Source organism: Haliotis cracherodii, unplaced genomic scaffold (genome assembly GCF_022045235.1).
Source record: "Haliotis cracherodii isolate W230 unplaced genomic scaffold, xgHalCrac1.p SCAF_4, whole genome shotgun sequence".
NCBI classification, from domain to species: domain Eukaryota; kingdom Metazoa; phylum Mollusca; class Gastropoda; order Lepetellida; family Haliotidae; genus Haliotis; species Haliotis cracherodii.
Genome location: NW_027266297.1, coordinates 30,457,804 through 30,479,196, shown reverse-complemented (window position 1 = coordinate 30,479,196; position 21,393 = coordinate 30,457,804). Strand labels below are relative to the sequence as shown.

Genomic DNA, 21,393 nt, shown 5'->3' with positions numbered 1-21,393 from the left:
GAAAATCCTGAGAAATCTCTCAAATCTGTTGATTGCTCGTTGATTCTACTTTCGGAATCAACCGATTCTCATGATTTCTCTATTAGAGAAAGTATACGAAGAAGACAAATATTTAACATAGCAATATTCTCATTATCTTCATTTGAATGGCCAATTCATTTTCATATGTAGCATTTAAGGCCATTGCTGAAATTATTCATATGAAAGCATAACCACAGAAAAAACTTTAAAACAGATATAAGATTTTGTTGCCTTGGAAGCTCGCAATTTTTTTTAAAAAAAAATCTCAAACTATCAAAAGGCACAAGTTCTCCACTGGACCTATCTATTTGCCAAGTTTGGTGAAGAAATACTGCATGTTTTCAAAATCTGCTCTGGAAATGAGGACTACCACCATTTCAAGCCTAAGTAAAAGTTGTTGCCATGGAAACTCGAAAAATCCCAAATTATCAAAAGGCACCAGTTTACCAATATATCAATCTATGGACAAAGTTAGGTGAAGATATATTATTTTTCAAGATCTGCTCTGGGAACGACATCTTGTATGGACAAACAGACGAAGAGACTGACGGTGTCCATTATACTAACCACATCTTCCACACAACCACCCACCCCACCCCACCACAAAACATGTTGTGGGCGATAAATACAAAAACTAAGTGAGTGAGTGAGTGGAACACCACCTTGAACAGTATATATCAGTTATATCATGGCTAGTCATGTGATATGAAAGCCCAATGTGAAAATACTACAATATCAAACGTTAATATATTTTTAGAAGGTGTCTTATAACCAGTCTTCGTCAAATCAAATTAGCTTATTTCTCGAAAAACATTCATTATGTGACTGTCCCGCCATTACCACTGTGACCAAAAACACCGCGCTGTTTTAAATGACAGAAATCAATATGAGCATGTGAAATATATGCAACAGATGTTAATAACAAATGCCAGTACACTGTTTTCACAACCATTGAGATTCTCTTGTTCTTGAGAGGTAATGAGTGACAGGCGTGTATTTCACCTATCAGGTGAGCTAACATACACTTCAGGCATACAGACAGCACGTCTATTCCATCACGGTGGAATCAATAGCCCCTTAATGAATGAATAAACTATGACATAAATAATCCATCCATTCTTTCACAGAGTGTATTGGCGCGTAGTCAGTAGCCTTCATATATCACTAGCAGACGAACACAGCACTTCTCCACTTCACACCACCAAAGAATTTCACGCAAATTCAACATTGAGAATACATAAATCATGAAATCGACGCCAATTGTGTCTTTTCAAGCTCTGCAAGGCATATCATCAAATATATCGCCAATATTACATCATCGTTTAGACTTGCCTTATAATGAGGTAGGTATGCAACCATTCCATGGAAACCCTGTAATGGAACCTGCCACTGTTGCTCTGCCTTGCCAATCTGTTGAAACCACCTACAACTAATGACCCTACATCTACAGATTAAAACTGAGCCTCACCCTCAAATCCAAAGCCTTCGTGTCAGCCCTGGGGGTCAGGGAATCCCACCCCTACGTCCAGAAACACACGGCATGCTTCTACCATTATGGATTCTCTCTGCTACGGAGCTGCCTCCATTGACTAGGAAAACCTCAATGTTATAGCTGCGTGATGTTGGTACTACTATCCTAACGATTGATTCTAAGTGAAGCAGACAGACCCCAGCTTGACTGATTGATCCCTGGTGCTCTCCTTATTGACAACAGCCTGAGAGAGTAGACTGCCTCTCGGCTTCTACTTGCATAATGCTAGTCATTGGGGGAATAGTTTTAAAATAATGGGGATTGAGCTATGTTTGAGATTATTCTAATAACTGGATCTCTGAGGTACAGATTTGTACTGTTTATAGGCTAACTGTCGTACTGGGACGCTGGCTGGGCTGATTATAAACGGTGAATTCTCTGCTGGGATATGCAGTATTTAAAACAGACAGATTCTTAAACCAATATTTAACTTTGTGATTACTGAAAGCAATTAAAATATTTGATTCCTTATAAACAACATATTCATCAAATGCTTTTAGGAAATAAACATAATTATTGTGTATTATGACTAAAATGAGGTGTACGAAGAAATCTTTTCTTGGTTGAATGACCAATCCCATCGTATGAAGTGATGTGAAATAGGGTTTAATGTCACATTTAAGATTGTTGCACTTATATAGTTACATATATTCATGTGTGCTTGAATGAGTGATTTGGGTTTAACGCGGCATTTAACAGAATTCCAGTTATATCGCGGCATGTCAGCTTAATGTGGGAGGAAAGCCCGAAGTGATGCAGGTCTCAGACGTTTACCATTTTGAAACCCACGAGCATGGGTATGGTGCTGACAATCCTTGAAACATAATCGGGGCGAACTGGGATTCGAACCAACAATCATAAGGTTTCTATTCTAGCGTGCCCAAGGGACGCCACTCTGCACAGCGAATCGCAGCGCCTTAGACAACTGGGCCACCCGTGCCCCCCATTCTTAAATGTGTCTGCTTATACTAGCCCATGCTAATGCCAGCATTATAGTGCTAGCACATTGAGATACCATGCCAGTTAAACATCGATACCCCCCCCCCCCCCAGACACAGAATACTGACTCCGAGCCTTCCAGTCCTTGTTGTATCCCCTTAATGCTGATTTCCAGGCAGGGTAACATCAAGTACCATCTTCCAGAGATTGATCCACCGACCTTCTGCTCTCCTGCAGACAATATCCACAAGACCATGGTCATGGTCCCATCCTTGGAGATGACCATTACAATGATATGTGTACAAAACAACAAAATATACCATGTTTTCCCTGTATTCTATCTGAATTTTCCACAAAAATTGGCATGTATTTCAACTGATTTATTATTATAACAACCTAGCTGAGATTCCTCAGGTACCAAACATTGTCCTACAAAGCAACTAAACAATGAACCACGTTGGGATTCGGAGGCAGAATAGCTCTCCAAGACGTCCCATGGTTATCACAAGGAGTAGGCATCAGCTGATTGTGTGTTATACAGGCAGCATGGGATTGTGTTCATGCTATCAACCACTGGTCTTCCTAGCCAACACAAGATTATTTACAGACTGCTGTGAAATTACAGCAATATTGTTGACCGTGGCATAAAACAACATTCATCTCACTCACACTTGTGCAATGCATGTCAATTGAATAATAGAATTGAATAATAATTGAATAGACACAACTCCTTGCTTGTCCTTGGCAGGACTCCTCTCAGCTATGGTCATCACTGACAGTATGGACCTAGATTCAAACTAATATTCTGGTTTGTCTGCCCCAAACATCATCAAGGCCAGTCACAACAACACTGTCACATTGGCCCCTGCATGAATCTTGTCATTCATTCACTATCGCATTCGACTGACATTTAGTCTCTCAAATAAGGGGGCGGTCGGGTAGCCTAGTAGTTGAAGCGTTCGCTTGTCACGCCGAAGCCCCGGGTTCGATTTCCGACGTGGGTACATTGTGTGAAGCCCATTTCTGGTGTCCCCTACTGTGATATTGCTGGAATGTTGCTAAAAGCAGCGTAAAACCATACTCACTCTGAAATAAGTTAAATACTTCAATATTTGTTTTCTATTTTATCTTTTAATACATAATAGAAAGAAACCCAGACATTCTCTTCATTTTAAAACAATAGAAATCTAGACTTGCTAACGTATTGTAGACTTGCTTCAGTTTTTTTCGGATATTTGTCTCTATGAGAGACTACACTCATCTTACGAATCAATTTCATAACTTTTGTTCGCCATGTAGGGTTATTTCTCAAACTCCTGCAGGTGAGGTGAAATGGGGTTTAACGTTGCGTCCAAGATTATTGCACTTATATTGCGACGTGCATGTACGTGTGTGTGTTTGTGTGGCTGCTTGTACTCGTCCGGACTGATGCCGATTTATAGCGCTAGCTCACTGAGATACCATGCCGCATTTTAACATGAATACCCCACTCAGACACAGTATACTGACTCCGAGCCGACCAGTCCTTGTTTTAGCCCCTTAATGCCGAGCGCCAGACAGGGTAATAACAAGTACCATCTTTTAACGTCTTTTGGTATGACGTGGTCGGGGATCGAACCCCGGACCTTCTGCTCTCTGGGCGGACGCTCTACCACTAGACCACGGAGACGGTCTTCAAACTCCTGCAGAGATTCAGACTCAGATACGTCTTGGTTAGGAAACAAACAGTAAATTTAGTTTAACACTGCATCTTCAAAGCAATATGTCATTCTGGACTCACACTCTTAAGTCGACACTCAGAGTGGTGATTCATTTAGACATAGCTTCCAACACTGCAAAGGCGCTGCTCTCACCCTACAAACATTAGCTGTGAAAAAGTTTTATTGAGGCAAGCTATTCTTAAAAAATCTTTACACTTGGACAAGACTTCAATATTCATTGAAATTAGCGCCTCATAATTCAGGATGCCTGAAATTAGCGCTAGTCCAGATGTATTGGGCAGCCAAACACCTCTGTTTGAAATTGACGCTACTCAATTTCACTTCCCGCTCTAACACAACAGTGAAAGTGATCACACTAGTTCTTCACCACTAATGGAATTTACACTCACCGTAATTCATGTCACTGAAATTTACAACCATTTTTTTGTGGGCAGCAGGAACAATGTTTACATTTCAAATGACCCCAATAAAATGTCAGAAGCTATATTTAACAGTAATTCATACATTTGTCACTATTTTCTTGTCAAACATATGGAAAACAATTACTTTAAAACCTATTACATTAGTTTTTACAAGGTACACAAAAACATTTCAAGTTGGTTTAAAAAAACCCGTAATCTGTTAAAAGATATTCTTTCAGTACCAGTCACCAGGGATTATTTATATTCAGATATTTTTTTACATTAGCTGATAATTTATTTATCATTTTCCATATATTATTTGTAATTGGAGCTGATTTAGAAAACCTGAAAAAAACAGCCTAAAAAAACATGGCTACGGTTATATGCACCTCGTGATGTTCGTTCCCGCAGGGGTTTTCCTTGACATGCTCAGAGGCTTATATTTGGCCCCAAATCTGTATTCCAAATTGGAATTTAACATTTCCCAATTGATGTTAATACATCTATAACTAATAACTAATTTCACCGCCTTGTAGATGTAACCTGTATTTCATTGATAACAAGACCAATAACAAGGAAGGGGTTTTAATGCTAGTTTTATATAACTGCAATCTCAAAACTAAAATGTAAAAAAAACTCTGAATTTAATCAAATAATAAATCTCAATTTTGAACAAAATACAGTCAAGTCTTGTTAATCCTACTCTCGTTAATCCAACAATCGGCTTTATCCGACACTAATGATGGGAACCGATTAAATCAGTGCTATTTAGACCCGTTAATCCGACAGTCTCGCACTCTGACTTCGACACATCTAATTTGCAACGAATTACCGAAATCAATCATTAATCGGTCTCGTTAATCCGACACAGTGATCAGCGTACTTCGTGGTCATCTACCCATGAGTACACAGCCTGTGTTTTGATGCGAGACGAGTCGGCTGGAAGCTGCATATTACAACGGCTGCAGAGATAAACTTGCTTGACAATAAATGATTAATGCTTAAAATAAAGAAAACAGGATTAATCAGATGCTTAGATTACCTCAATCTTATTAAAATCAGATACAAGTTCTCGCTATCGCCGAGGACATCCCATTAAGGTCTCGTCAGAACAACCTTTCGTGAACTATGACCAACCAATTTCAAACTTACGACTTCCCTTCTAGACTATGCTTTTTAAAGTATATTGAATAAGCCATACAGTCCGTAACAGTTGTTTTCTGTTGAGTTTTAGAGGTTGCATGATTAGAAAACATATTCCGCTAACAACATAAAATAACCATATGAATATTTCATATTTATTTTCTTATTACATGTTTTTATTGTTATCTATTGTGTAGTTGTCCCATTATTGATCACAAACGTTGATACTACTTAATTTCGTTTATCCGACTTACTCGATTATCCGACATAATCATATGCAACCAACAATGTTGGATAACGGGACTTGATTGTGATTATTTCCCCTCAATTTGCCTGCTAGGGGCACTGAGTTCAGCATTCAATATCATCCTTGGTTCTCTACACCTCATTTCTGGTTAATTAACAGTGATTTACTTACATTTGGTTGCTAGCATAAAAAACAGTACATTTAAGTAAAAATCCAAACCGTAAAGATTTAATAAAACATTACTCATACCAAGAACATAATTATGTTTTGTTGCATCCTGGATAATCTCTGGTTCTCTGCACCTGATTTCTGGCTAAATTTACTTTCATTTACCTACATTTGGCTTCCAGCAAGATAACCAGTATATTTATGTCCAAATCCAAACTGTAAATATTTAATAAAATGTTTCTCTCACCAAGAACCAAATAAATTACGTTAGGGGCAATTTTATTCACTGTATATCAGATTTCAATAATCACTACGTCACATATAACTACCAGAGAAAGTTCTTAACAATTTCTCCTGCAAATTACTCCATTGATTGAAATAGAAACTAAACACAGTGATAGCAATTACAGATCAAATGAAACTAAGAACTTTTACATGTTTTTCATGAAACTTTTGAAGGTGCAACACCAAAAAACGTCGCACACTTCACAACTACTGATATACCTACCCTTGCAATGATGTGATGACAACCGAGTCTCAGTGATCACATGAAACATCAAAGTATCCAGGAAATGACAGGGATCAATCTATAATTACGCAGCTGTATAAAACACACTGCAAGAAACCATCAGCCTAGGGAGACTGTGACAATTAATACAGCAAAGTGACTCACGGAAAATAACCATGGCTCGATGTCATGCCTAAAAACAATATCCGTTGTCAAAGAGACGGAGAAAACATCTAAGAAGTTTAAAAAGATCTAATAAGTATGGGATCATTGACCACGCTTGTAGCGGAAAAAACAAGAGGATGGACTTTTTACAGTTAAGTGTAGATGAAGAAATTGATATTTTTTTAATAATGCTAGAATATATTTTGATACAAAATTCAGGCATCAGGATGATATAATTAAGAAAGATTTCTTTGTTTTTCAAGGAAAGACTCAAATGTTGGTATGTTTTGCCTGTGTTTTGTGGAATATTTGATAAAGCAGAGAAGAACAACCATGTTTTGCAATGACACTTCAAGGACAGCAGAAGAAAGTGGAATCTCAACCTGACTTGATTCATGACCCAAGTTTTTTATTTTAAGTTGACAAATGATCTTTTCAGTAGGTAGACATTGTTGTGCGATGTTTGGTCTAATGTTTTTGAAATTCATTTTGACTAATGTGCACTTTGTCCACCTTTGTAGTGATAGTGGAGGGTCACATGGAGCAGTCTCAGTGAGTGAGTGAGTGAGTGAGTGAATCAGGAAGTGAGTGAGTGAATCAGGACGTGAGTGAGTGAGTGAATCAGGGATTGAGTGATTCAGGAAGTGAGTGAGTGAGTGAGTGAAAGTGCATGTGTCTACCAACATTTCATTTCTGAAAACACCTCATCCAGTCCATAAACGTTAGGATATTAGAGAAAATATAATATCTACCTAATAGCCTTTAAATGAAGTCGATCTTATAGGATGTCCAGAGAAAGCATTGGATTCGACCATCGTGTACAGGATTGTCATATGTACATATGTACGGACAAAAGAGAATACCTTGACATTCTGCCATCGTCAATGTATTGAGCTTCCGGCATCCCAAAGACGACTCAGACAGTCACAAGAAAGGACCAAGGCCACATGATGCCATTCGTTTGAAATATAAGTTGCCTCTCCTTGTAGGAACCATTGGAACTGCACAAAGTCGTTGTTGTTGTTGTTGTTGTTGTTGGTTTGTTGTTTAACGCCACACTCAGCAATATTCTAGCCGTATGACTGCGGGCTGTAAATAAACAACTCTGGACCAGACAATCCAGTGATTGACATCATGAGCATCAACCCATGCAAATGGAATAGGAGGACATGCAATCACCAAGCCCGACCACCAGATCCATTTAGTCGCCTCTTACGGCAAGCACAGGTTGCTACAGACCAATATTCTTACCCGGAATCCCCACGAGTTGGTTAAGAGTGTCAGTTGGTTGAGAGAGAGTATACATTTGTATGCATTCTGTTTTGACAAATACCCTACATCCCAGGGTGCTAACACTAGGAATCATGATCAGGCAGGGTCAAAAACACATATCCATGCTTCAGATCCTGGCATGACTAAGGGAAGCAACTCTGCATATTATAACATACCCCTTATTCCTCAAGGGGGCCAAACATGGACATAATGATGATAGTCAGCGGTCACCTCATAGTCAGCTTATGGCTATCTTGATTCCATAAAAATAAGAATATAGGTCCCCAGCAACCTGTGCTTGTTGCAAGGGGTAACTGAAAGGGATCGATGCTCTGGCTCACTGGTTTGGTTTATGCATGTCATCATATCCCAATTGTGAGGATCAATGCTCATGATGTCAATCACTTGATTTTTTGGTCCAGATTCTATTAATTACAGCGAGTCAAATAGCCGGAATATTGCTGAGTGCGGCATTTAACAACAAACACACATTCTGTGGTCATCAAGTGAGCTCACAACTCAAGTCAACTACTCAGATTGGGAGGTCACCTCGACTCTGGATTCTTAAACCTCAAGACCACCCATGGAAATGTTTTGGGAAACAACTTGGAAAATCGTGTAAGACCAACAGCCTCATCCCATGACAATACATCGGCAAGTCTTAATCATACAAAGTTTATAGATGTCAGTAATGATGTCAGCCAAACGCTCTAAATAACCTGCTGTAAATAACATGCCGATGTGAAAACTATCTGGCCAAGCCATGTTTGAGATCTCAAGGAAATACACAACCTGTCGTGTGTCAAATATCCTCTGCATGCGAATGTCATTAGGTCTAATTACGAAAACACACCAAAGATTGTTAATGAGAAGTACATTTCCTGTAATTGGCACTGCCTGCCTGTCTACTGCCTGTCTACTGCCTGGTCCAGAGGGAGCTAATCTAAGACTCGCTGTTGGGGAAATGTGTCTCTAGCTTACAAATATTATGTCAGATCTGCCCTTAGTAAAGGGAGATAATTAGTGTATGTCTCACGTCAACACATGTTGACAGCCATGATCCACGATTGATTACAGATAGTCAGTGTGAATCAAAATACAGAGAACACTAATAAATAAGCAAAATCGCCTGTATGTCGTTAGCTTCAATTATGCACTTCAGCTCATCCAAGCAGTAAGTGATTTGGGTCTTTCCGTCTCAAGACAATTCATGGTAAGGGACACCCAAAATAAGTTTCACAAATTGTACCCATGGAGGTAGACTTGCACAAGTCTCCAAGGCAATAATTATTCATTTAAATCATAAGACCTAGAAAATGGAAATAATTAGAACAAGTTGTCCCTACAAGAAACTGGAGACTGGAGACTGTCCACATATCTATAGACTTGCCTATTAGGAGGATAGAATGACTACACATACATGGACTTTTCTTTCATTACAGCCTGGAGCAAGGCTACCATGGAGGGAACTGACTTAATAAATGACTATGCTGCAATGAGTGAACAGTCCTTAAACCCGTAGGCTAACAAGCCTATAACAGAATCTGCCCCAAAAATCAACAGTTCAACACATAAATAATATAGAACAATCTTCGAAATCAAGTATTGGCTCTTGGTAAATTTGAAACATTTGAGAAAGTCATTAGACAAATGTGTTCAGCAATGGGAACAATTTTACTTTTTGTGTTTTACTGATTCTGCCATGTGGGATGTTTTCCTGATGCTGTCATGTGGAGTGTTTTATTGATGCTGTCATGTGTAGTGTTTTATTGATGCTATCATGTGGAGTGTTTGATTAATGCTGTCATGTGGAGTGTTTTCCTGATGCTGTCATGTGGAGTGTTTTACTGATGCTGTCTTGTGAAGTGTTTTATTGATGCTGTCATGTGGAGTGTTTTACTGATGCTGTCTTGTGAAGTGTTTTATTGATGCTGTCATGTGGAGTGTTTTACTGATGTTGTCATGTGGAGTGTTTTACTGATGCTGTCATGTGGAGTGTTTTCCTGATGCTGTCATGTGGAGTGTTTTATTGATGCTGTCATGTGAAGTGTTTTACTGATGCTGTCATGTGGAGTGTTTTCCTGATGCTGTCATGTGGAGTGTTTTATTGATGCTGTCATGTGAAGTGTTTTACTGATGCTGTCATGTGGAGTGTTTTCCTGATGCTGTCATGTGGAGTGTTTTCCTGATGCTGTCATGTGAAGTGTTTTATTGATGCTGTCATGTGGAGTGTTTTATTGATGCTGTCATGTGGAGTGTTTTACTGATGCTGTCATGTGGAGTGTTTTACTGATGCTGTCATGTGGAGTGTTTTACTGATGCTGTCATGTGGAGTGCTTCCTGATGCTGTCATGTGGAATGTTTTACTGATGCTGTCATGTGGAGTGTTTTATTGATGCTGTCATGTGGAGTGTTTTACTGATGCTGTCATGTGGAGCATTTTAATGATGCTGTCATGTGAAGTGTTTTATTGATGCTGTCACGTGGAGTGTTTTACTGATGCTGTCATGTGGAGTGTTTTCCTGAAGCTGTCATGTGGAATGTTTTACTGATGCTGCAATATTGGATGTTTTACTGATGCTGTCATGTAAAGTGTTTTACTGATACTGCAATATTGGATATTTTACTGTTGTTATGTGGAGTGTTTTGCTGATGCTGTCATGTAGAGTGTTTTACTGATGCTGCAATATTGGGTATTCTACAGATGCTGTCATGTGTGATGTTTTACTTATGCTGCCATAGGGGATGTTTTACTGATGGTTTTATGCAAAGTGTTTTACTGATGCTGTCATGTGGAGTTTTTTACTGATGTTGCTATATTGGGTGTTCTACTAATGTCATGTGGAATATTTTACTGACGTTGCCATTTAAGGTGTTTAACTGATGTTGCCATATTGGGTGTTTTACTGCTGCCCTTCTGTTGGATGTGTTCCTGCTGCTGTCATATTTTGGTGTTTTACTGATGCAGAATGAAATCTATAGCCAAATATAGTCACAAGGCTGATCATTATTGCAAATTTATAATGCATTCCCACCTACACCAGCCCTGTCGACAGTGAAAGAGACACTACAACAAACTACACACAACAGCAGTGTGCCACCTCAGCCAGCAGTGTCTGTTCTCAACAATGATACTCAGGAGGGAACTGTAACACAGTATAATAATCCTGGATTCAACTCAGTTTCCATCTGGCAGAATCCGAGTGAATGCCAACACCTGTCCTCCCCTCACAGTGCAGAGACACCATTGCAACAGACTCAATCATTCACATCGTTTGTAGTTACATTACGTTTGGGATCATTATTCCTGAGAATCTCAACACACAGCTGCCCTTCGAAGAGGTTTTCAATGTATTTTACAACAATCATTACAAGGTACTATTCAAAGTTCAAAACAATGATTACAAGCTATTATTTCAAGTTTTACGACAGAGTGCTTTCTGTTTTTAGCCCAAATGATGGTAGTATGATTGAATGAATGTTTCTTAATGACCCATAATGCTTATAATTTAGTATATTACATCTTCAGCAAATGTGGCAGATATAATAGAATGTATTTTTGTTTATAACTGATACCTCTAATGTTTGAAAGACATAAATTGATAACTAGAGCAATTTCAGAGGCATCTCAATATTGACCAATAGCTGCTTATCAAAATGGAAATCTCCTGAAACTAGTTGCCATGAAAATAACAGTTTGATATATTTTGACACAGTGCAAAATGAGATATCCAACAATATCAAATAAAATTAACTATTCATAAAAATGCCAAAAAAATGAAACAATGTCATATAAAAACAAAACATCCACCGAAGAAAATATTTACCACACAAGCAAATTATAAGACAACAAGAATCAAGCTTTAAGAATGTAATGATATTCTGCATTTAACCCTTTTCAAAACTATCACATGACTAATGTAAACTTTGTCAGAACTCTCTGTTTTTCTGTCATTTAGATGGAAATGCAAGCAAACGATGAATATGCATCAAGTTTCGGAGATCAATGTCCACAGCACTGGAGGTCCTCCATTTTACTGCACCAGTATCAACAAGTGCTAATGTCCCTATGATAGGATCAGACCACGGCGAGCTAGGAGTGTCTATGGAATTGGAATGCATATAAACTACCCCTTTACCCAAATTTCCCTTTTCTCATTGCTCCTAAAACAAATTTGTTTGGCAACAGTTTAACAAAATGAAGAAGAGAAAGATCCCACTGATATCCTGAGATAGAAAATATAATAACATTTTCAAAAATGAGGACTCTGTCCTGTGCAAGAGCTCATTGCATAATTCATAATATTTCATTTCCTTGAAAATTATTTTCAAACAGATGATACAAGAGTTATTGGAAGTTAAGGGAAGTTGTTTGACTGATCAAACGAAATGAACTCAATGGATTTTTTTTTAAACATTTTAAAACATCCTAAATACAGTAATTTTGGGATAGTGTTTCAATTATTTACAATGTGTTGACTTCAAGTGGGAGTGAGTGAGTTGGGTTTAATGCCGCTTTTAACAGTATTCCAGGTATATCATGGCATGTCAGCTTAATGTGGGAGGAAAGCCCCAAGTGATGCAGGTCTTAGACGTTTACCACTTCGGTGAAACCCATGAGCAAGGGTATGGTATGAACTCTACACAACAAACTTCTGACCACCCACGGATCATACCTAGACCAAACTGGGGACTGGAAGCCCTGAACAGCAGATCCTGCCATGGATAAGGGCATCAACTCTACACAGCAAACTTCTGACAACCCACGGATCATACCTAGACCAAATTGGGTACTGGATACCATGAACAGCAGATCCTGACATGGGTAAGGGCATCAACTCTACACAGCAAACTTCTGACAACCCACGGATCATACCTAGACCAAACTGGGACTGGAAGCCACAACCATCAGATCCTGTTATGGGTAAGGGCATCAACTCAACACAAACTTCTGACAACCCAAGGACCATATATACCTGAACTAAATCCGGGATTGGAACCCATCAACAGCAGATCCTGCTATGGATAAGGGCATCAACTCTACACAAACTTCTGACAACCAAAGGACCATACCTGAACCAAATTCGAGATTGGAACCCAAGGACAGCAGATCCTGCCATAATTAAGAGTACCAACTTTACAAAGCAAATAACCAACCCTGCCCGAAGGACTTAGGAGTGTCATAAAGACATCAAACCCACCTCAACTTCAAATAAAACGATGTTTCTATAAACAGCTTTATGCTAAGCACCCTCAAAGAAAAGCTTCAGTTGATTCCAATATCCACATATCAACTCAATGGGATGCTTTACGTTGCCTCCTGATAAAACAAGCATTGTTCATATTACCATGTCATACTTGCATACACCATATACTTATGAGTTTCAGTATTTGTTGATCCTTATTATTGTTGTTTTTACAACTCAAATCATTGTTGTTGTTATTGTTATGTCAGGAAGTTTACAAGGAAAACTAACCGCCATCACATTAAGGTTTCGGAGTGTTTTCATCTTCCCATCCCTTCCAGCAACAATGGCAGCAGATCAAATAAGAGCATCCTCAACCAAACTCAAAATACTCTGAAGATAAACTCAGCTATCATAACAAACCGTCTCCACAAAACATCTTAAAAGACAAAATGAAGGAAATAAAAATATTCTCACGTACCTGTTCCAGACAGACTTCCGTGTATCTCGGCAATACTTCCTCAACAGGTGATCAGGGAGATTCCGCGAGTGGACAATGGATCAATCTGGAATCCTGCAAATGAAGCGAAATCTCGTCAATACACTTAACAAGATCTAAAGTTGCCGATGCGAGGAGAAATGTGATTTCTCTAGGCTATGATAAACCCTGATCCCAATCCAATAGGCCTCACGTTTCAGTGCCATGCATTGCAAGCCCTCTCTTTCATTCCCGACAGATGCGACACTGTTATTATAAACGACTCCGACTGCATACAAATTATCCAATCTGGACTGATAAATTCACAGTAAAAAAAAATAACGGATCTAGCCGTATCTTTCTAAACTTGATTAAAGCTCTGTGCTATATCCCGTCTTGATTGAATCAAAACAGGAATTTACTGTCTGCCAAGAAGTGATACAGGGCTCCAGTGACAATAAATCGGACAAAGCGTTTTGAGTTAGGACAGGAAGGTCTGGTCATGGATATTAATTATTCCGTCATATCTCTCAAAATAATGTCCGCATGACAACCTCTGACAAGAAATTGTGCTGTTTTATGCGTGTTAGGTCAAAGATGAGTACTGTGGTCCGGGAAACATATTGTTGCAAATCTTCTTCTTGAGACAAATTCGGCAGAGAATGATATGATATCTTACCCAGAATTCCAATACTTCAAAATTCCATGAAAAATGGAATAATAATACTTCAGTAATAACTTTAACATCAGGCCTTTATCTTACCATCTTCACAAATATCAATTTTTCTCGCCTTATGTCAGGTATAATGTGAAATATGACATAAGAATGGAAGATTTCTGTTTTGTTATTGCCCTGCACGGCCTTGTGTCATTGGGTTCACTTAAAGTATTAAACCTTAAGCAGCAATTTTCCTCAATTCCAGATATAATTCAACTTTTAAAGTTCAGTCAGTAACAGTTATATTGATGCCATGATGTAATACAATTATTTAGAATTTTTTAATTTGTGAAATTGCACTGCAACCACAAATCTTAATGAAAAGCTACCGAATCTTACAGGACAGGAATTTTCTTTTGAGTTATTTCAGCATCGTGACTGAAGTCATTATTGAAATCTGACTATGATAGCTTACGGTCAATAGGTTTCAATTAAGAGCTTTAATGATCAAGGACATATATTTATATATGTATACCAGCTTCTTCATTCAAATCATGTGTTCATCCATCCATATATCCACCAATCCATCTACAATTTTTTCCGATCACTGCATAAAAAACATTCTTCAATTATATCACTGGGTATTATTTAACCAAATCACACACAGATCCAGGAGAAAAAGTGTACAGCTTTTTTCAGCTTAGTTTCAGAGACAAAAACACTTGGTAATCTAAATCTTTGCATATAAAACAATGCCTAGCAGAACAGGAAATGCCACTAAAATGGTAAATCACCATGTCTAGCGATCTTTATCGCAAGGACTTCCACTGACAAAGTGTGCTATCTCCCATTCTTCCACCTGAGGCGATACGATGTAGTTTTTGATTGTGTAAAATACTTGAAAAATCTTTTTCTCCAAAATACTGCATCCCCAAGATGAGGTGTGCATTATGTTTGGGTGCGCAGTGAAGTCAAGAAAATATGGTATCCCATCCATCATCTTGCCTTCCTTAAACCAGGGTTCGACACGTCAACTTGTCAACTATTTTCATGGACTATTGACTTGGACTTGATGTATACTTCCAAAAGTAGTAAGGCCACTCCTATTTTATCATTGTTTTAAAGATCTGTCACATATTTAGCTCTTTCAATTGTAAATGTGTCCAGTAACATTTTATCTAAATAATTACCATAATAACTGACATTTTGTCTGTTGTCCTCCAAAACAGGTTTCCATTCTTCATATTAGGACAATAATATTGATGCATTTTCTTTTTAATTTTTTGTCCAACATGAACTACCCTTTAATTCACTACGTCATCCTACAAACTCATTCTATTCATCTTTTAAAACACCAATCCACTCAATCATCCATCCATTTATCTTTCCTTGCATCTACAAACCCAACCATCAAAAACATTTTCCAAACAGTTCACACGGAAACTCTACAAGAAAATCTAAAAGAACCAAGACCAAGTCTTCCAATAAATCACAGAAAACGGATGAATACAAACTCAAGAGCCAATCAATGGAACCTCAAAACACAGAAGGGGAAAGTCAGTCTTGAGATTCCCCTACGAATGTAAGGTCAAGGTGGACACCACTAAATTCCTCCCAGATCGCCTCCTGTTGGAACGTCCAACTGCACCCAAGACCCTCCTGGATCTGTGAACGTGGAGACCCCTGACCTCTGTCTATAAAACCCAGATCAGTCAATCCACCTTCCAGCGATTCTGCCATTATTCTATGATTTCGGTCATTCCTGCAGGGATTATGATCCCGCCATAATTAATCATTCCATCTGAATCCTTTCATCATGGAATTTGTCCAAATCGATTAATTGTTCGTCTAACTGATGCTGGGGAGGTGGGATGTCCCGTTGCAGGAGAACTCCCTTCAGCAGACAACATTAAATGAAAATGTAAGGAGAAATATTTGGAGCTAAGCCTCTTGGGCTGATCTGTGTATATGACGATGATAATCAGTTGTGCAGTCAGTAGTACTTTGTCTAATATGATTGAGTAATGTCCCTTAGGGGGGTGTAAAATATACACCACTCTTCATTAATATCTTTACGTGATAGGTCAATGCTGCTGAAGAAAGATTTCCATTTTGTTATTTCGGAAAATGACTATAAGATTTGTTTTTATTGCTGTGTTTAAGATTAAAGATGACATACACGGCATCCTCATCATTATTATAGTTTTGAAAAAAGAATTATCAGTAGATCAGATTAAAATGTTTAAAGTAAAATTCAATATGGATGCTGTAGACACTTTATAACTTATACATTGTATTGAATATCTATGAGATGTTTCACATATATTGGAACACATACACTACTCAACTTTTGATAGGGATAGTCTGAGAGTCAAGGTAGGGACTGTTTCTTTATTAAGGCTTGGAGATGTTGTCATACAAATAGTATTCAATACTACCATGGAACGTTTCTATTGCAGCTGAATTTTGCTTATGACAAACGCAAGTACACATTACTATCAGCTGTTGTCCTCTGATTTTTTTAATAGTATTTAATATCTCAAAATTCCTATCACAAGTTGAGCTGCATATACATACTTACCCGTGAATGACAAGCCAATTTCAAGAGGGCCATCTGCATGATTGCATGTCTAATTGTGTTTGATATACAGCCTTCAAGACCTCCATTCAACTCATTCACTTATTAAACAACATGAGATGTTTGAGAGGCCAGAAATGCTTTATCTCAAAACTTTCCAGCAATCTTGACACATTTTGCCAGATAGCAACAACAAAGTCTTAGGCAATCACGATCATTCCCAAACAGGAAACCAACCTGTCATTATGCAATTCTTCCAAAATATTTAAAAACTAAATCAGTTTCTCTCATCAAGTCTGATCATTTCCACAATACATCTGTGATTTGTTTAACGGAACTGATTAATTTCCCTCCAAGACGGGACCTCCCAGTCTACGTCAATATCGCCATCTGGCACCACTGCTCTCGTACTTTTCATATATGTGTAAATTTCCCTGCCAGTACAAACCATCCCCGAAGCATAAACTTGCCCATGGGGCAAATCATTCATTTCTTCCCAACAGAAGCAACCTGTCGAATATCTCATATTGAGCACCAAGCTGTATAGGGCTTGTAATAGACTCTACACATTTCTAGCCAGATTCACCACTCAATATGTGCCATCTACCGACTCAAACATCAACTCTCTGCCAAACACTAGGCTTGGGGTCACATGATCAATAGTCATGTGACCGAGCTTGAATGTACAAGTCATGTGACTTGCAGTTATGGATTGATTAAATTCTTTGGAAATCAGTTTGTTTCACTGGGTTTTTTTGTCACACGATCAACAGTCGTGTGATATGCCTGAATGTACGTGTCATGTGACTTGCAGTTATGGGTTGATTAAATTCTTTTGAAATCTGCTTGTTCCACTGGGTGATTAGTAACATGATCCATAGTCACATGATGTGTTTGAATGAATATGTCATGTGATTTGAAATTAAGAGCTTATAATATTCTTTGGAAATAAATTTGTTCCACTTGGGGATCACATGATCAATACAGTCGTGTGATATGCTTGAGTGTACAAGACTTCAAGGCATGTGATTTCGCACAAAATAAGGGATAGAATTCGAAGTTGAAAATACAGTTTCCAGACACTTGGGATGGGTATTAGAGGTTTAAAGTGTATCACAGTATTTTGCTATGCACAAGGCCATATTGCGATACTTATCACAATATAATATATAATTCTAAATTTTGAATTCAGAAGCAATCTGATACATTAAGGTATGAACTGAAGGTCATAAATGGGACAAAACAAGATGCTGCTATGTTACAAAATGTTTACTCAGTCAAAAAATATGCAGCCATCTTGGGGCCCATAGGATGCTTACGCCTGGGCATCGAAGGCATTTGGCAAGTACATAACATTGATCACATGATATAAATTCCGATTTTAAATCACCTGATATATCAAACATGAAATTGTGATACGTATGTGGAAAGAATGAACCTCAATTTACCAATATACTGGTCATACATCACACCCTTACACCACTGATGCCTTATTCACGAGAGTATCTTTCTGATTTGGTCCAACAGAACAGAAAGAGCCTTTTCAAACTTCATTTGTACACGTACAGTTTACTTATAAAAAATAACACCATCAATACAGACTGTTGATAAAAAGCTTCAAAACTATTTCCCCAACACCAAGTTCCACTCAAGCATGAGCACTAGGGTGCGTCAGGAGGCTGCGGAAGAAGGGTTGCAGAGTGTCTGCTGATTGAGATGGTTTATCTGCCCAATGATAACATAACCCTTCCTGTCAGAGACGGATGGGGAACATGAGATATGTGGATTCTAAAGCTGTCCATGCCACAGCAACACTGGCATCTAAGTGTGGTGTTGATACACTGTCTGATGAAGACACAGCCATACTTCAGACACACAGGAAGTAGTCATGGGAACATGATGAAACACTGTCATATATCCAATACACAGGAGGTGGTCACATGGGGACAACCTTGAATATCAAAGGGTGAATGATTAAGTCGACTCCACCATGTTCAGAGACATTAAGTCGCAGCTTAGGATTGGAAGAGTAAGTTATGCAGATACTTTACTTGCTGATCTAACTGATGAGCACAAGCAGGGTGGACAAAATCAAGAACCAATACCAGGAAGAGTCCCACAATCAGGACATCCTAGCTGCTGAAAAGCTGCAACTCTACAAATCACAATGCCTTAGGCCACTCAGTCACCCAAGCATTCGTGACCAACTCGTGTTATTCCGGGACAAGCTGAATAGCGACTCATTCCCCTCTCATGGCCATTTTTGGAACCGAGTTCCGTCTTAGGGGAAAAGGGCATACCTAAAACAATTGTCAACTCATTACGTAATGGTTCACATATATTTCACCATATATCATATATATTTCAGATGCAATTTAAAACACATCTGGACTTGCGGAATTATACAGTATGATTGAACACGTTTAACTGTGTCTTGGGTATATTTTTAGACGCAAGACATATGTAAAATCAAAAATTATTTCTGAGGGATTCTTTGTCGAAGAACTTGAAATCATGCGCATTCTGATTGGTTTGTCGTATTTTCGCACAAAACAATCATCAATAGGGGGATGTGTCTTCTTGCTGGTTACGGAAAGAGGCGAGTGGTGACGAATGCCACCCAAGTCCTGTTCCATGGGGGTCACCTTGGCACAACAATTGTCCAAAGGTTCTTAGTTCCAAGGGACGTGACTCACGAAGGACGACCAGTGACCGTGATGGAAATGAGTTTTATTGTGGGTGTACAATAACTACAAACTAAAAGACATTTCAGATTGTTTTTTCCATCTGAATTAATCTTATAAGTGGCGGGCTTTTGCAGAAACCAATCAAAGCAAACAGATGTAGCGGCAGCCCTTGAGAATCTACAATATAGTAGATCCCCTATATCCCTACTTACAAAGGCAACAATAGCATAAAAACTTTTCTAGTCAAACAATTTAGATATACAGGCACTCACTTGCACCAGGGCAGGATGATAATCAATCATGTTTGTTTCCTGTCTTGTTATAAAAATCGAGCTCTATCTCTTCATTTGTCTTATTTTCATTTCCGAATCTTATCATCCTTTTCATCATGTCCTTGACCTTGTATGTATGTGCTTCTGGTTATCTTCAGAACAAAAACGATTCACATATTTCAATACAAGTGGTTTATATACATATACCTAAGCGCTCTTGGAAGCTAACAGTTTGCCTGTCGTCAACAATGGCCTTAGCTATTTATATACAATTTTCACCTGATGTCCAAATCTTGCCAAAATCAGTCTGCAGGTATAACATTCAACGTTTTACTCTTTCAGTGAAAAAGTTTATTCTTCAAACAGAACTAATTACTAGACGCGTGCTTTTATGTGGTTACAGTTACAGACAGGAACTACTTAATATCTTAACATTTGCAACCTGGGTCTGTTACAAATGAGGTTTTGAACTATTTTTAGCAAAGTTGGAGCTATATTTTAAAAGGAGGCAAAAAATACATGTCCAGTGAGTGAGTGAGTGAGTGAGTGAGTGAGTGAGTTGGGTTTAACGACGCTTTTAACAGTATTCCAGTTATATCACAGCATGTCACTTTAATGTGGGAGGAAAGCCCGAAGTGATGCAGGTCTCAGACGTTTACCACTTCGATGAAACCCAAGAGCATGGGTATGGTGCTGACAAACCTAGAAACATAATCGGGGCGAACCGGGATTCTAACCCATAATCATAGGTTCCTGGCGTGCCCAAGGGACGCAACTCTGCACAGTGAATTGCAGCGCCTTAGACGACTGGGCCACCCGTGTCCCCAGAACCTCTTCAGGAATGTATCACATAAACAAAAGCGACAAAACCATATCCATACGCATGAGAAACCTCTGCTAACACAATTCAGTTAATTCTTAACATAAAGGCAATAAAGAACAAAACAAATATCAGAATCATGTATTTTTGATTGAGTTCATAAAAATGTAATAGGTCATTCAAGAAGGTCAAGTAACTTGTCAACTTTCCCCAAGGGTCTCTATCTGAAGAATACTTCTCCTGCCAGACACTCGTCCATCAATCTGAGTGGACTGACACTACATGGGCTCGTAGCATCAAAAGTCTCACTGCATATCTCATATTGATATATCCATTTAATCTTTTGGCAAGGAAGAAGTTTATTATGCGGTTGCAGCACTTCAAGGCACATAATAATGACTAATGTCAGGTGATCTGGTGTGGATAACCAAAGAAGAATACTGTATTTTCTCCCATAAATCCAGTTCAAATGGCAGACATGGGATATCAATACTGGCATTTACACTGCATATTGAAACAGTAACATAGAGACTTGCAGATTCCAAGATCACCATGCACTCAACCAGGATGTTAAGGCCAAGAACTGGCACCCAGATTC

At 38.5% G+C, this 21,393-nt stretch overlaps 1 protein-coding gene across 4 annotated transcripts in view; it reads right to left on the bottom strand.

The window, feature by feature from the left end:
• The window catches only part of LOC139478555 (choline transporter-like protein 1), a 260,716-nt gene that overhangs the window by 130,697 nt on the left and 108,626 nt on the right, over nucleotides 1-21,393 (bottom strand). For 2 of the 4 annotated variants that reach the window (XM_071261061.1, XM_071261062.1), the window contains exon 2: nucleotides 13,784-13,876. The gene's annotated coding sequence lies outside the window, so the exon portion shown is untranslated. Of the gene's footprint in view, nucleotides 1-1,489; nucleotides 1,618-13,783; nucleotides 13,877-21,393 lie in introns of those variants that run through there. The other 2 variants (XM_071261064.1, XM_071261063.1) reach the window with 1 other exon arrangement.